General features: G+C 38.7%; 1 pseudogene; it reads left to right on the forward strand.

Annotated features, from left to right (window-relative positions):
* LOC100158177 lies at positions 9541 to 10361 on the forward strand (annotated as a pseudogene).

Genomic DNA, 11605 nt, shown 5'->3' on the forward strand with positions numbered 1-11605 from the left:
TCCAAGGTTCTAGTCAGTGGTTTAACATCTAAAGTTTATGAATTTCTTTTTCATTGAGTAAAAGTGAACATTTTAATTTATTTATTGACTCAGTACTAGCCACTCCAATTAGTGTTATATTTGATAGTTTAGCTTGATTTTTCTCATGTCTTAGATCAGGTTTTCCTAGAAGCAGACCAGAGGCAACCATTTGAGAGCAAGTAGTTTATTTGGGAGGTGATCCCAAAACATACCAGTAGGGAAGTGGACAAGTGAGACAGGGAAGGAAATGATGCTTATAAAAGGTGTGTTTATGAAGCCATTTACTGCAATCTGATCAACTTGATGCTTTTGATGCAACCTGTTACAACCTGGTACCACTTCACTAGTGGTTTGTTACCAGTTACCAATTAGATAAATCCAAAAGTTGAGATCAAATGTTCATAAATGCTTATAGCAAGTTAATATTGTCATGAAATACACATTATGATATTTTACAAAAATACTAGTCAGAAACAAAGAAAAAATTGGTACCTCACAGCTTAAGGGTTGAGAAGAATTAGTATAAAGCAGATACCTCAGAGTAAACCCTGGGGGGATTGAGCTGTGGAGTTTGTACACCCAGGCAGCTAGTACTGCAGTGCTGATCTCTACTTTTTTTTTTTTTTAACTGAAGACAATTACTAAGTTAATCTAGAAGTAATCATATGGCTAGGGCATGAAAACAAAATAGATTAGCTGGGCTATTATTTGCTGGACATCTCTGCAAAGAATTCTTACTTCCTCCTTGATTCTTATCATTTTCTTAGAGAGTCACACATTATTGGTATGATTATAGCATAAATAATCTTTCTCCCTTCTCTACCCACACATTTACTCCCTATTTCTAGAGGTTTTTGGGGATTTTAAGACCAGGCCTCCAGGAGTTGCTGCTTTGAGTATGGTGATGGACAGTCCCAATAAAATAACACTCCCACAGATGAACAGCTATAGACTCAGACAAACAACATAATGGGTCTACAGAGAGGCTCTGGAAGATGAACAGAAGTAGGCATATTTTGGAGAGGAGTCAAAACATGGAAAAAGACATGGGTGAATTTTCTGATTTTACAGACTTAGCTTGTTGGCAGGCTGTGGCTGTGACATGGTGCAGGATAGCTAAGATGAAACTAAGTTTTTAGTTTGATATCACCAAGCCTGCCCCCTAAAACAAGATAATCAACATTATTCAGAAAAATACTACAAAGTCCAGAGTCTCCACAATATCACATCCATAATGTCAGGTTATGATCCCAAATGATTTGGTAACAACAAAAACAAGCAAACAAACAAGAAAATGTTTTTCATAAAAGGTAATATAAAAATACAAACTACAAAATACACCAGATGTTGGGTTTGTCAGAAAGGACTTGAAATTAGCTATTATAGTTATGTTCACTGAGGCAGAGTAACATATTCTTATGAGTGAAATGACAGAAATTCTCGGCATAGAAATCAAAAGTAGGAAAAAATGGGAATACTAGAACTGAAATAATAGAATATCTGAGATTTTTTTGATTTTTTTTTTGTCTTTTTGCCTTTTCTAGGGCCACTCCCACAGCATATGGAGGTTCCCAGGCTAGGGGTCTAATCAGAGCTCTAGCCACTGGCCTACACCAGAGCCACAGCATCTCAGGATCCGAGCCGCATCTTCAACCTACACCACAGCTCATGGCAACTCCAGATCCTTAACCCACTGAGCGAGGCCAGGGATCAAACCCACAACCTCATGGTTCCTAGTCAGATTTGTTAACCACTAAGCCATAATGGGAACTCCTGAGATTTTTTTTTTTTAATGAATGGATTTAATAGTGGAACAGAGATAACAGAAGAAAGAACAAGTGAATTTGAACACAGATAAAAAGGAATTAGCTAAAAATCTCCAAATTTGGTAAAAGGCAACAATTTAAAAATTTAAAAAGTCCAGCTATCTCCAAATAGAATATATATGAAGAAAATCATGCCTAGTCACATCATTGTAAATTTTTATTTTAAAAATAAAGATAAAAATAGAATCTTGAAAAGATACACTATATATAAAGGAAGAACAATTCTAATGAATTCATACTTCTTATTATAAAAGATAAAGACCAGAAGATAGTAGAATGGCACTTTTAAAGTGCTGAAAGAAAAAAATATGGCAATCTAGAACTAAAGATCCAACAAAAAATTATTTTTCACTTAGGGGATAAAATAAAATCACTTTCAGATTAAATGACTCAAAGAGAATTCATTGCCAACAGAACTTCAATACAAGAAATGCTAAAAGACTTTCTTTAGTCTGAAGGGAAATGATGTAAGAAGAAAATGTGGATCTTTGAGGAGTAAAGAATATCCGAAATGGTAAATATTTTGGTCAATATAAAATATTTTTCTATTTAATTTTTTAAAAACAAATAGGACTATTCAAAACAAAATATCAGAACATTGTCTTGTAATTTTTAAATGTATTTAAATTTAATGTATATACCAACTATAGCACCAAGTTTGCTAGAACCAGAGAAACTGGTATGATTTTAAGGTTTCTATGCATTACATGAAGTAGTACAATATTTATATAGACTGTGAAAAGTTAAGAATGTATACTATTATCCCTGGAACAAATTCTAAAATAATTCAAAGTTGCAATGCCAATAATAAGTTAAAATTGAATTACTTAAGTGATTCGAATAATCCCATGTATTAATGCCATCCATTGACACAAATGGCAGGAATTCCTTCTTTCTCATGGCTGATTTCCCCCTTTTCCATAAACCAGCTATTGGTTTTGAGGGAAAAATACATGTTGAAACTTTTTAAAAATGAAAAGCATTGTAGCGAGGAAAACAGAGAAAATATTTATTAATACTTTTTGAGAGATCTTCAATAGTAACATACATTTAATTCTATTTTTTAAGATATTGGTTCAGAATCTGTAAAGTATATTAAACATGAATTCTTCGTAAACTATCCCCTAGAGCAGAATTTATTCAACCATGGAGCTAAAGGCCTTTTCTTCTTTGTTATCTAGGTATTTTTAGTTTTATTTGAGAACAGAGTTGAATAAATAGGTAATATTCTGAGCTGATGAACTGGCTTGGAGAAAGCAGAGCTTTCCTGTCTTTACATTCTGAATCTAAAAGCTTCTAAATATAAACATTAACAACACTCCTGAACATCAGCATAAGCAAGATAAAATGAGTGTCTTTATTTAGAACTGAAGCCCAATAGTCTGGATCTGAGCAACATTCTACTTGTGTCCTTATGATATACTGTGTAGTTCATTTTTAGATTTTAAAGTTGACTTTAGAGGTAAAATTAAAACCATGTGTGCCTCACATTATATATGTTTATACAGTGAGAGCCTAAGGAAGAACTTTCTTACGATGAGAGGTATCCAGACATGAACCTTGTTAGGATTTACCAGCTGTTCAAGGGGTGAGAGAAGGTGGTGGGATTTTAGACCTCAGAGTCTCTGGGTGCTCATTCAAATTCTAAGATTAGATAACCGTTAATTCTGAATTTATTTGACTCCAACGTGGATGTTTTCACCCTTACATTATGAATGTTGACTTCTCTACTGCCTCCTACATTTTCTGCCCCAGACACCTCTGCTCTTCATGTCTGCTGGTCTTTGTCCCTGGGGGTGTTTGATCATCTGCCCCTAACTTTCCCTTTCATGTCTAGTGTTATAAGGTTCCTGTTTGAGCCCCATAGTGGGCAGACAAATTCAGAAATGACTAGCAGAAGCAGCAGGAAGTGAGGGACACAGGAGGCAAGCAGTAAATAAAAGTGGCCTCTTTTAACTTCAAAGTGTATTGGACTAAGCAAAGTGAGAGTGAAAGGCTCTATGTGAGACACCAGGACTTTGTAATGACACATCAGTAATTAGTAATTAGTTAAATGGGAGTAATTTGTCTCCTGCATGGAAGAAGCTGGCATCTGCAAGGTTTCTTCCAGCCTTCCATCTTGCCAGCTTTTTACAGGTATTGACAGCTCCCATGCTGCTTCCTAGTTGTCCAACTTTATTCCCTGACAAAACTTACATATCCTATGTCCTATCCTCAGAGTCCTATAGCAGTGAGTATGTAGAGCTAACGTAGCATCGTTTCTCAAAGGAGCACAGTAACTCCAGAAAAGAGTCTTAGCCTAGTCCTTCTGCTCTTTGGAGAGAAGGCCATTTAGGGAGGCATTTGGAAGCTCTCTAAGAACCCTTGCTTGCACTGGGTGGGCAGTTGCCCATTCGATGCCTACTTTTAGGTACCAGTGTGAGGCATGTACACCGCCTTTGCCCTTCACTGCTTCTTATGTATTCTCCAAATAACACCACTATCAAGTGCAGCTGCTGGAAGGGTGAAGGAAAAATGTGATTTGACAAAGAGGCCTCTTCCGAGCGGTATTGACAGTAGATACAGCGGCAGAGGCAACCCATGAGCCACTCGTGGGGCCCAAGTACCACAAAGTACAGGCCTAATGTCAAAGCACAAGGTCTAAAACTGGAAAGGGAAAGGCAGAGCCTAGATTTCAAACCAAACTTTTCCACCTGAAGGTAGCAGCCCATCTAGTTTGTTGTACTATTGATTTCTTTTCTCTACAACAAAGGAGAAGCAGTAGGGGAAGGGGAGAAGATACCCAAAGAGAATGAGGCTGAGGAGGGTTCTTGGGAAAGTAGGAAAGGGATGTAAACACAGAAGAGAGAAACTCTTGGCTATTCTGATTTTTCAACAGACCAGTAACCAGTGTTGTTTTAGACAGCAAATCTTGACAGCTAAACCTCATGCTCTTAAGTAATGTTGACTTTCAGCTGTACCAAACAGAAACAATGTGCCCTGCCATCTTCACTGGTGGTAAAGCCAGGAGCAGGCAAAGACCTCTGTCATCTTACCTATATGTGTGGGAGGTAGCAAATGCCCCCAATGCAGGGCAGCTGTTCCCAGGGCACAGAGGCAAGCACAGCCTCTTTGGTGTAAACAGGCCAGATCTTTTCTCCTTCTGTGCTGAGGTAAAAATAGAACTACCTGACTCTCTCCCAGAGCCCTGTGGCCAGCTGCCTGCCATCTATTAGTGGAAAAGACTGGTTAAGAATAATGACTAGTGCTTCCTGTGTTTTGATCAAAATGGCCTGAATTTAGATTTTCAGGTTCAGTGTTATAATTCCCTACAGAGAACTCTACTTGGGCCTCTCTCCTCCCCTCCTGTCTTTATTCTCTGTTTCTAGTGAAGGGGTGTGTAGAAGCACTGGGGATGGATTTATGGAGGTGGTCATCACTATGACTTCAAGATGCAAGAAATTTATTGAAGCCCTGTGGTCATCTGGGAGTGGGAAAGCCTGACTGGTGCTGAAGAACCACAGCAGGCATTGTTTCCTTTTCTTTCTTGGAACTATTGAAATCTTTCTTCCTTAGCTTGGCTAAGGGGGAAGTTATTTATAACTAGGTTTTCTAGTGTGGATTTTGTCTGAGTCAGGTCAATTCATTCTCTGTCTAGAGGTTGCTAAGGCATCAAAACCTACTGATGGCCTTCAATTTGATGACACTGCTGGCAGACACAGCTTGTGCCATTCACCCAATTCACGAGTTGCTCAGAACCTCATTTCTACCTATTTTTCCACCATCTCTTTTTGTCTCATCACCAACCCTGTTTTCCTTTAGTCTGCTCACCAACCCTTAGGCATATTGGAGATGGTCCTGCATCCAAATACTTGACCAAACCATCACTCCTATGTGGGCTGCTTCTTTTGTTATTTTTTTGTCTCTCCCTCCTCCTTTCTCTCTCCCTCTCTGTAGGTCTTCTGCATTGTTTAGAGATCAGATCAATCTTTGCTTTCTCTGTGAAAGTTTTCTTTCCCTGGCCCTCTTTAACTTCATTTCCCAAAACAAGATCCAAGTTCCCACATCATCAGCATCATGTGGAAGCATGTTAGAAGTGCAGAGTCTCTATTCCACCCCAGATCTACTGATTCAGATTCTATAGTTTAAAAGAAGCAGGGGAGAGTCCTATGAGGATTAATTTTAAGAAGCACTGTTCTAAAACACCTACTACCCAACTCATTTGGTATTTAACAGCTATCTCCCCAAATACATCCCAAGCTTTTGAAGAGAGTGACCCTGAGTTATAGCTATTTGTGTTTTCTTCAGTGCCATGCTCACAATGACTGGTGGTTTGCTGTCCTATAGTCCTTCGACAATCTTGCAGCTAGGCACTGAGCTTGGCTCCAAGGATATTAGTACAATGGGATCACATTTTTAAAAATATTTCCAGGTGATTCTTTCTACCAAAGTTCTATTGCCCTGTGATCTCTACATTAACTAAAGCAATGGGCTTTAGTGCTTTATATGAAAGGTGGATTCTCCTTTTGCCAGAAAAATAGAATCTTTTCTGAATGCATTGCAAGATGATCAATTGTATTTTCTAATTTCCTGTATGTTCTCATTAGCACATGAGACCTAGCTGGCTTAATCCTTATAAGCTATAGGGTAGAGATGATTCCAGGTACAATGTAAAGAAAGGGAGCACCTCCAGTCCCTACCAATGTCAACGAATCATGGGAAGAAGAAATTGGAAGAAGGGAAACAGGTTATAAGATGTTTGTCTTGCTGTCCCCACTCTTGGCCTCAGTGCTGTAGCAGGGAGGGATGGTAGATAAATCCAGGGGAAATCCAAGAGCAGAGATATTTTTTTTCTCACTTCCCATTTGTGACTATGGAAGCAGGAGACTCCACAGTGTCACTTTGCCCTGCAGGATCAGGAACCAAATGGAAATCTCACCCTTACCTCAGGAGATCTACCACTCCAAATCTAAGGAAGTCTGAGCAAGTTGAGATATCTGGTGTAGAGGAAACAGACCCTGAGGTACATGAGCAGTGCACAAAAAGAGGATACCCAGTGGCAGGACTGAAGTGTCAAAGAACAGTTAGAGATTTTAGTAGTCAAGAACTGGTATCTCAGCAGTAAAAAACCTGACTAGTATCCATGAGGATGTGGGTTCAACTCCTGGCCTCAGTGGATTAAGGATCTGGCATTGTTGTGAGCTGTGTTGTAGGTCGCAGACATGGCTTGAATCCCTCTTGCTGTGGCTCTGGTGTTGGCCAGCAGTCACAGCTCTGATCAACCCCTACCCTAGGGTCATTACTTAAAAAGAAAAAAAAAAAAAGCTGGCATCTCAGTCCACAGTCATCAAAGATCATACTATCTTTCATCATATTCTCACATTCTATCCCAAGAGGTTGGATATAGTCCCTGTGCTATACAGCAGTACCTCATTGCTTATCCATTCTAAATATAATAGTTTGCATCTACTAAACCCAAACTCCCCGTCCATCCCACTCCCTCCCCACTCCACCCTGGGAACCACAAGTCTGCTCTCCTTGGCCATGATCTGTTTCTGTTTTGTAGACAGGATCATCTGTGCCTGATTTAGATTCCACAAACATCATATGGTGTTTTTCTTTTTCTTTCTGGCTTCACTTAGTATGAGAATCTCTAGTTCCATACATGTGGCTGCAAAACTGGCATTAGTTTATACCTTTTCATGGCTGAATAGTATTCCATAATGTATATGTACCACATCTTCTTAATCCATTCATCTGTTGATGGACATTTAAGATGTTTCCATGTCTTGGCTATTGTGACTAGCGCTGTGATTGAACATAGGGGTGCATGTATCTTTTTGAATTAAAGTTTTGTCTGGATATATGCCCAGGAGTGGGATTGCTAAGTCATATGGTAGTTTTATATTCAGTTTCCTGAGGAACCTCCATACTGTTTTCCATAGTTGATGTACCAATTTACATTCCCACCAACAGTGTAGGAGGGTTCCCTTTTCTCCACACCTCTCTTCAGCATTCATTATTTGTTGACTTGTTAATGATGGACATTCTGACGGGTAGAGATAGTACCTCACTGTAGTTTTGATTTGCATTTCTCTAATAATTAGTGATGTTTGGCATTTTTTTATTGTGCCTACTAGCTATCTGCAGGTTTTCTTTGGAGAACTGTCTATTTAGGTCTTCTGCCCATTTTTCAATTGGGTTGTTTGGTTTTTTTGTTGTTGTTGTTGAGTTGTATGAGCTGTTTGTATATTTTGGAGATTAGGCCCCTTCCAGTTGCATCATTTGCGAAGATTTTCTCCCATTCTGTGGGTTGTCTTTTTGTGGGTTTTGTTTGTTTGTTTGTTTTGATGGTTTCCTTTATTGTGCCAAAGCTTTTGAGTTTAATTAGGTCCTGTTGGTTTATTTTTTATTTTATTATCATTATTCTAGGAGGTGAATAAAATAAGATGTTGCTGTGATTTATGTCAAAGGGTGTTCAGCTATGTTTTCCTCTAGGAGTTTTATATTATCTGCCATACATTTAGGTCTTGAATCCATTTTGAGTTTACTTTCGAGAATGTTCTAAATTGAGATGGTTGTTCCAGCCTCAGTCATGTCTGCATTCCAGCCAGTGAGGAGAATAATGAGGAGGAGAAGTACATACCCAACCCTGTCAAAGAAACAGTCAATCAGGTAATAAATGGTACAGGTAAATTAGGTAAGTGAGGAAAGTTTGATAAAAGGACTATAACCAAGTATTTGAGCAGAGTTAGGAGAAAAGCAAGTAAATACCTGAGACTATTCGCTGGGAAAGTCATTACCACCATTAGGCCTGAAGCAACAAGGAGAAGGAAAGGGTAGTTATCTGTGTCTACAGAGAGAGCTATAACTGTTGTAAAAGGTCCTCATATAGGAGGCTTAGCTTTTAGTGAAGGAATGCACCATGCCAACTTAACAGCCTGGCACCCACAGAGAACTTTTTTCAAGTGACTTTACTTCAAATGATTTTGAATGCAGATCTCTAATTGGATATATCCTATTGGATACATATCCTGTGATAGCCGCTTCAGTGTCAACTCCAGACCCTTAACCCACTGTGCCACAGGAGAACTCCTGTTGGTGATTTTTATTTCTGATCTTTGCCACCCATGAGGATTAGGAACTGGTGACTCCAAAGTCCTCCATTTGGGGTCATAGGTCTTAGTCACTTGGCAGTTGCATGTGCTATTGCAATGGAAATTCACCTACTAGAAGTTCCCATTGTGGCAGAGCAGAAATGAATCAGATTAGTAACCATGAGGTTGTGGGTTCAATCCCTGGCCTCACTCAGTGGGTTAAGGATCCGACATTGCTATGGCTCTGGTGTAGGTTGGTGGCTACATCTCCGATTCAACTCCTAGCCTGGGAACCTCCATATGCTGTGGGTGAAGCCCTAAAAACCAAAAAAGAAATAAAAAAAAAAAAACTCAGTTACTAAAACAGCTCTCCAGGAATTTCAGTGAAGGTTTTATCCAATTAGAACTTAACAAGCATGAGGAATGTATTTAGTAATCTAATGAAATACTTTTTCTACGTCCTTTTAAAAGATACAGTGAGTAGATAATAAGGTTTAATTAGCATTTTATGAAATTAAGAGTGCCACAAACTAGAATAAAATCTTATCTTAAAGGGCGTTACACATGCATATGAGAAAAAAGGGCTCTTTTTTCTGGTTATCGCAGCACCAAGCACCATGAGCAGCAAAGTCTCCTCAGACACCCTATAGGAGGCTGTGCGGGAGGTCCTGCATGGGAACCAGTGCAAGTGCCAGAAGTTTTTAGAGACAGTGGAGCTTCAGATCAGCCTGAAGAACTATGACCCTCAGAAGGACAAAAGCTTCTCAGGCACCATCAGGCTTAAGTCTACTCCCCACCCCAAGTTCTCCGCATGTGTTCTGGGAGACTAGCAGCATTGCGGTGAGGCCAAGGCTGTGGATATCCCACACATGGACATGGGAACACTGAAGAAACTCAGAAAGAATAAGAAACTGGTCAAGAAGCTGGCCAAGAAGTATGACGCCTTTTTGGCTTCAGAGTCTCTAATCAAGCATATCCCATGAATCCTGGGCCCAGGCCTGAATAAGCCTGGCAAGTTCCCTTTCTTGTTGACCCACAATGAGAATATGGTGACCAGAGTTGATGAAGGGAAGTCCAGGATCAAGTTCCAGATGAAGAAGGTGCTGTGTCTGGCAGTGGCTGTTGACCACTTGAAGATGACAGATGATGAGCTTGTGTACAACATCCACTTAGATGTCAACTTCCTGGTGTCACTGCTCAAGAAAATTTGGCAGAACATCCGGACTTTGTACATTAAGAGCATCATGGGCAAGCCCCAGCACCTGTACTAAGGCTCAGCTTAATAAATCATCTGCCACCATTAAAAAAAAAAAAAGGAAAAGAAAAGAAAAGAAAAAAGGACATGGGGGATAGATGTGGAATAGGGTAAAAGTACATATTTTTGTATATAACATCAACATTTATTTGAATGATTTTTAAAAAATTTTTATTGAAGTATAATTGATTTACAGTGTAATTTCTACTGTATAACAAAGAGATTCATATGTATTATTTTCATATTATTTTCTATTATGATTTATCAGAAGATACTGAATATAATTCCCTGTGCTATACAATAGGACCTTGTTGTTTATCCATTCTATGCATAATAGTTTGTGCCTACTAATCCCAAACTCCCAATCCTTCCCTCTGCCACCCCTCTCCCCCTGGCAACCACAAGTCTGTTTTCAGTGTAGAATGGCATATTTAATATGCAGCCCCAAAGTTTGATTCACGTCAAAAATTAGATATCTGAAACATTTTATACAAATTTGGCTAAATTTGCAAGAGACACAGAAAACTCAGATAATTGATGTTTAGCTTCTCCAGTATTTGGGGAGGAATGAAATCAACAGTGGATGCCTCAGTGGTACACATGTAATGAAAATTGAGTTACATTTTCATGTGATGGTAGGTCTGCACACTTGAAACGAAACTGCTATGCCACATCAAAGTCAAAAAACAACAAGCCTACAAAGATGAAAATAAATTGTTAATACTTCCTTGTTTTATACTGAGAGACTCTCTATAACAAAGCATTATTTCTCTTCACTTATCTTCCCAGTTTTTGCTCCTCTTATTTACATAAATTAATAGAGGAAAATATCATTGGCACCTAAGCTAATTTGATCTTGTGGTTGCATAGAATATTAAATAGTCAACTAATGCAAGAGTGATTTAAAGACTATCCTACCTCCTTTTGCATTCCCTGAATTGTTTGATAAGATGTCACCAAGACAGCTGAGTTTAAAAGAAAAGTATTAGCATAGACACAAAATCAAGAGCTCAGTGATGACCATTAGCCAAAGTGCACCTGTTTTTCAGAGTGAACACATCCACTTCTAATGGTTTCTAATTGTATGTGATGTGTTGATATGAGGTTTATTAATGGAAAATGTGAATTTGACTAGCCCCCCTCTAACACCACACAGACAACAATTATATAGAAATAGTATTTGAACAACATTCCTGTTTTGTTGAGAATAGAAAAGGAAGAGTATAAAGGATCACTGGGGGATAAGGTACATTAGGGGAGTTAATAAGACAATGTTCTGAAACTCTAAAGAAAAACAAATTGTAAATAAAGCAATAGAGCCCTGAAGACCATCAAGAGGGACTGCAGATGATGGACAAATCCTGTTTTCAATATCAGGATCTACTTGATGAGTTAGAAAATAATTCCCTTAAGAACAAAGAAAACCA

This window comes from Sus scrofa, chromosome 1 (assembly GCF_000003025.6).
Source record: "Sus scrofa isolate TJ Tabasco breed Duroc chromosome 1, Sscrofa11.1, whole genome shotgun sequence".
NCBI lineage: Eukaryota > Metazoa > Chordata > Mammalia > Artiodactyla > Suidae > Sus > Sus scrofa.